We start from the raw sequence: 6,303 nt of genomic DNA, 5'->3' as shown, positions 1-6,303 counted from the left end.
CACACCACAAGCAACGCCATCATCTACGTTGCTACCGAGCACGACATTCTCGGCCTTGTGCGAACCGAAGACTCTCGAAAACATCGAACCGACCTTCCCCCCGATACTCTTCCTAGACATACCCCAGTGTTTCTTCATGTTGTTGCTGCCATTTCATCCCGGTTCTGGTTGCTTCCATTCCGCATGGCCTTGACAAATACCCTTGGAACCTTGATTCTAATGGTTGGTTGAAGGAGGGTGATGGTGACAAATATGACAAGTGTGATTTTGGTGGCACAAAAACCCCCATTTTTTTCATTGATTTTTTCTGCCATGAAGAAGAAGAAAGCGCAAGAGAGAATGTACAGATGATTGAGTTTAAAAAGAGAGCTGCTGGGATTTGAGGATGAACATTCGGTCATTAGGTAAACGAAAAGCTTAAAAGCTGACTTATCAATATGGAGTGGGGATTTAATCCCTTATTAATACATTAGGAAGGAAAAGGAAAAAGGTAATATAAATATTTATAGTGTTGGATTTCCTCCAATCTTCTTCTTTTCTCCTTTTGGTATTGAAATTAAGGCTAAAATATTAGCTTTGACGTAAAATTTACTTACCTATTTAAAGTTTTGGAATTACTTCATTTTCCCGGTTCAAGAAAAAGAAAGAAATTACTTCATCTCCGTTATGGAGATAATATTGTTAACATATTACTAAAGTAACAAATTTAACTCTTGGAATATAACTTGACGTTCTTACCAATCTTTTCTCCATCATGCCTCTGCCTTCTATCTTTCCCTTTCTCTTTCTATTTACTTTGAATTTTGGAGAGGGTTTTATTTAGGAATGGGCATGAGATTCGAAATCGATGAGATTCGACTTATCAAATTTTATTGGGCTGAGTAAAATTTTTTAGATAATAAGTTCATGTCGGCTTTGAGTTTAGGATAAAAAATACCCGACTCGACTCGAAAGTAATGTAATTATATATTATATATAATATATTATAGATAATTGCATTGATAATACTCTCTATATTATTTTCAAATGGGTCTCTATTTTATCCAATAAAGTTAATAATCTTGTTATAAATATATTTATTTCATGTTTGGATTCAGATTTTATCTCAATAGAGGATCGAGTTTTGAGTTGGATAAATCGTCCTAACCCCGGATTTAATTTCATATGAATGATGTATATTTTTTTGATCAGACCGGGTTAAACGGATACACGACCCATACCATCCTTAGTTTTCTCTTTCATTATGTCATGGATATGATATTATTAACAAATTGCTTTTTTATTAAACAAGAAAAAATTTACTCATAATATTGAATCCGCACCTTAAAATAGAAGAAATATATTTATTTATTTTACCAATCTTTTCTCCATCATGCCTCTACCTTCCCTCTATTCCCTTTTTCTATTCTATTTATTTATTTTACTTTGAATTAAAAAATACTTTGAATTTTGAAGAGGGTTTTTATGTCTCTTCACCCAATTTTTATTGTTTCCAAAAGTTTTGTTAATAATCGTATTTCCTAATGGTAAGTAACTTAATATTACTTAAATAAGTCTCGAGTTTGAGTCTTTATGTATGTAGAAAATTTTTGTTAAAAAATTGCTCACAAAAATAAATCTATAAATTGGACCAGTCTAGATTAATCAAAATAAAACCTTAAAAATCAGGAGGAAAAAAAATAAATAAGCTTATAAAAGAATTAAGCTAAGACGGGAAGTTCTACCGCGCGACAACCTTAATATACGGCTAAGGAAAGATACTATCGGTTTTGTTATTATTTTTTAATAAAACCGGTAAAAATTTACCGAAAACATTATTATTTCTACCTAAAACATCATATTTTTAACATTTCCGTAAAATATCAAATATTAACAAAACCGGTAGCACTTTACTGGATATGTTAACAAAACCGATAAAGTGCCCAATAATAACAAAATCGACAGAAATATAATGTTTCCAGTAATTTTTTACCGATTTTATTAAAAAATAATAACAAAATTAAAAGAGTCTTTCCTTAACCGTATATTAAACTACACCACGTAAGACTTTCCCAACTAAACCCGAAGAAGATGTAAAGCCACAAAGGCCCATGCAAGCATTGGTGTTAGAAGAGAAAATTGTTAAAGTAAACTAACGTGTGATAATTATTATGAAATTTTAATTTAATATTGATTTTTTTTAATTAAATTATTAAAAAATGTCAATTAATTGTTAATCGTTATATTTAGTAAAAAAAAAGTGAAACCATAAAAAAATTAGGTAAATTATGCTAATAGTCCTCTTTGTTTTAGGGTTGACCAAATTGTTGCAGTTGCTGTTGCTCAGTCTGTAAATGTGTAGTAGGAATCAGGGGATTTTGCAACGCTGTCACACCAAGATTCAGAGGATTTTGCACCTGCAATTACGCAATCTATAAATGTGTAGCAGGATTCAGGGGATTTTGCAACGCTTCGACACCAGGAGGCTGATCAAATTGTTGCAGTTGATGTTACCCAGTCTGTAAATGTGTAGCAGGATTCACGGGATTTTGCAACGCTGTCACACTAGGATTCAAGGGATTTTGCAACTGCAACTGCCCAGTCTGTAAATGTGTAGCAGGATTCAGGGTATTTTGCAACGCTGCCACACCAGAATTCAAGGGATTCAGGGGATTTTCCAATTGCAACTGCCTAATCTGTAAATGTGTAGCAGGACTCGGGGGATTTTACAACTGCAACTGTCCAGTTTGTAACTGTTGCTGCTACTTAGGGTGCAACGACATCAAGTTGACATCAGGAGCCTGTTCAAATGTTCCCACTATTAATGGTGGTTGTTGATGATCCCTCGAGTGCTCATTTGAAAACTCTGAATTCTGTGTTGGATATAGTTGGCTGAACATTCTCAGACGTCTGTCATAGGTAAGTAAATTTTCAGTAAATTTCCCTAGTTTCCTGAGTGAATTTTGGAGCAGACCATGAATGGATGGTTTCTATCTCTTCCTACTTTAATTCTCCCATGAATGGTTCTTGGATATTTAAGATGGTGATCAACAGCGCAAAGGAACAACTTTGTAGAAGACTACTAGGTTTGCGTTCTTTGTAATTTGAAGCTGGCAACCATGCGCGAGATAAAGTCACATGCAATGATTCTTGCTGCTTCGAACGACGACCACACCAAGGTATATATGCAATGGACATACATCTTAGGTTACCTTTGGTGAGCAGTGCAAGGATATGAAGATGCAAATGGAATTGATAATATGTTAGACGGTGATGAAACACTACATAATGGAATGGTTCAGGTTGTAGGAGGAGGAAAGAAGAAGAAGAAGAAGGAACGCGTGATTTTACAGTTCTCAAGATCATCACTTCTCACAGAACTGGTATTTTACAAATTTTACGAGCTATTTTCGTTTGCTTCATTTCTGTGTTGCTTGCTTCTGATGAATGTTCAAAGTTTAAATTGTGTTCAATAGGCTTTTTTTTTTATTTTTAAAATGGCATGGATAGTAATGTAGTCAATTTCTTGTTTCTTATTTCTGTTAACATGGCCTTACTCGAGCTAATTTTATAATGGAAATCAGCCCAGCGAAGACCTTAATCACAAATTATTTGGGTTGACTAATGACATAATATCTCCATTCCAGTTTTCTATGTCAATATTATCAATTGCTATATGGGGCATAACTTTATTTCTGTCACAATAGCCTTTAGAATCTGTTTTAGTACCTAATCTAATCTTTCTAGTCATAAAAGTACTTGAATCATCCTTTGCTGTGTTCTTTAACACGAGGAATTAATTATGCCCAGTTTTGCAAGTTAGGCTTGATTGACTATAAACTTATGGCTTACCAGAGGTGCATTGGCTTTATCTTGTTGACTAAACTCTCTGTTCTTATTCCTGTTCGGTTAGGTCTCTAAAGGTGTACTTAGCTGTGCGACTCAAGAAGTGAAGATCTTTCCATCTTTTAGAACATGATTTTCTCCCTCTGGATGCAGCATCGAAGATGCAACCTCTGTTGCAGAAAATATCAAAAATTAGTGGGAAGTTGGCTCAGCTTCATCTTTACCAGAAGTTCAGCTCTCTAAATATGTTCCTGCCCTTGAAAAGCTTTCTACCTTAAGGTTGCTTAAGCAGGTTTGTTCGTGTGTTTATTTTTCCTTTGGATTCATTGTTCTTTATATGTGCATTACTGCATTATACATTCTTTATTTATTTATTCCTGATTTTTCTCAGTGTCCTCCATCCATTGCTTCATTAGGTGTCCCATGTTTACCAGACCATGAAAATTGAGAGTATGTCTCAGATAATTCCCTTTTTTGAATTTTCTATGGTGGAAAAGATTTCTGTTGATGCCGTGAAACAAAAGTTCATAGCCATGAAAGTTGACCACATGAAGGGTGTTGTGCTGTTTGGGGATATGGTATTTCTTTTAAATGATTAGTCTTGTGGACTAATTGAAGTTTATCTTAGAAATAGCGGCAAACTTTCGAGATAATGTTCTGAAAGAAATTAATTCACGAGCTAATGCATTCCCAAGATTAATGCACTCCCCTGATTTATTTTTTGTGTTTTCATCAACTAGGAACGTGAGGAGTCAAATAGGCTGATGTTGAAAACTGAAGAAGCCGACAAAAAGAGGCTTGCTGCTGTCTTTGAGCAACAGCGAGCTGAAAGGATTCGTAAGGAAATAGAGGAGCGGGAGCTTGAAGAGGCTCAGGCACAACTACACTAAACTGAAACATTTGAAAAAAAGGGAAAAAGAAGCCAATTTTAGATGGGGTGAGCAGCCATTTTTTCCATCGAGTGTCTGGCTCAATTTTAGCTAATTTTCCCGCCTCCCCCCTTCCAAACCCCTCCCCCACAAAGTTTTCACATTGCATGTTTGTCCAAGAGAAATTGACAAAGCAAATCTTGCTTCAGCGGACAATGAGTGAGCAGCTAAAGGAAAGGCAAGAACAGGAGAAAAGACTACAGAAAGTGGCCAAGACAATGGACCACCTGGAAAGAGCAAAGAGAGAGGAAGCAGCTCCCTTGATTGAAGTGATTTTCAACGATGATTGTAGAAGAGAAGATGCTTCATGAACGTGAGCAACAGGTGAAACTTTAATTCCATGTTTTGCAATGGAAAGGTGTACTGTTTGAACTCTTCTGTTTCAAGATCTCATAACATATGGCCATTTATGTTCTATAAATTTATCAAATGCTTTAATGTCTTATTCCGAGTATGCCTCAACAGATAGTCTTACCTTCTTTTGAACATCCCTGTCTTGAGGGGATCTATAGTCTTTCTATTTATCACTATGTTTGCTTAAGAGAGGTTTTGATGGTTTTTGCAATTGTCAACCTTCTGATAATAGCATCTGTAATTCTGTTCTGTTGTAGTTGGAAGTTGAGTTGAGCAGACAACGCCACGATGGGGACCTGAAGAGAAGAATAGATTGGCGCACATGCTAGAAACAAGGTCAGTACCATTCCATTTTAGGACACGAGGCTTTGTGCTCATGATAGAGTTTCCCTTGCTAGAAATAGGTCTCTTGCAGCTTCCTCCATTCCTCTTCCATAGTATTGGCCATTCAACAGACAAATTTGCTTTTTTCTTTTACAGATGATATTCCAAGAAAAATTAATATGCCGTCGGCAGGCTGAGTTTGACCAACGGAAAGTAGAGAGGGAGGAAAGGATTAGACAATAATTCAGGCCCGAAAGCAGGAAAGAGATATTAAGAGAAAGAAGATAATCTATGTGAGGTCTGAAGAGGAGAGAATAAGAAAGCTGCGTGAAGAGGAGGAGGCTCGCAACGTGAAGGTATGTAATTTTATACACTCGTTTACTGTTTTCCATAATTAACTGACCTGAAATTGTATTCTGTTTTGCAAAAGCTAAGCGTTCTTCTGCTAGAAAATATTATAGTTTTTTTCAATAGTTATGAAGCTAGAAATTTAAGTTTTTATCTACTTAGTTATTGGCACTTCGAGTTTGCAGAGGTTGAGAGACGAAGGAAAGAAGAAGCTGAATACAAAGCGAAAATGGATGAGATTGCTGAAAAGCAGAGGCAAGAGAACGAGAGTTGGAAGAGAAGAGAAGCTTCGACGAAGCTCTCTTAGAAGGTCGACAGTGGCTGGTGCTAGGGCTTCTTTGCTGCTTGCTGGGTCCCGAATAACAGAGCCTGGAAATACAGCTGCGCTTCTGCACCTGCCACTCCTGCTCCAGCTGCTGGGAAATATGTTCCTAGGTTCCGGCGAGAAAGACCTGAAAGCTCTGGTCCATTCCGCCTTCAGAACCTGATCGCTGGGTCAAGCCTACAGCCCCAGAACTTGATA

The 6,303-nt window shown here is 36.4% G+C and overlaps 1 pseudogene; it reads left to right on the top strand.

The window, feature by feature from the left end:
- Positions 1–3,098: 3,098 nt before the first annotated feature.
- On the top strand, positions 3,099–6,275 carry LOC120163965 (annotated as a pseudogene).
- Positions 6,276–6,303: the final 28 nt, after the last annotated feature.

Source organism: Hibiscus syriacus, unplaced genomic scaffold (genome assembly GCF_006381635.1).
Source record: "Hibiscus syriacus cultivar Baekdansim isolate YM2019G1 unplaced genomic scaffold, ASM638163v2 tig00111503_pilon, whole genome shotgun sequence".
NCBI lineage: Eukaryota > Viridiplantae > Streptophyta > Magnoliopsida > Malvales > Malvaceae > Hibiscus > Hibiscus syriacus.
This window is presented reverse-complemented; position numbering and strand designations above follow the sequence as displayed.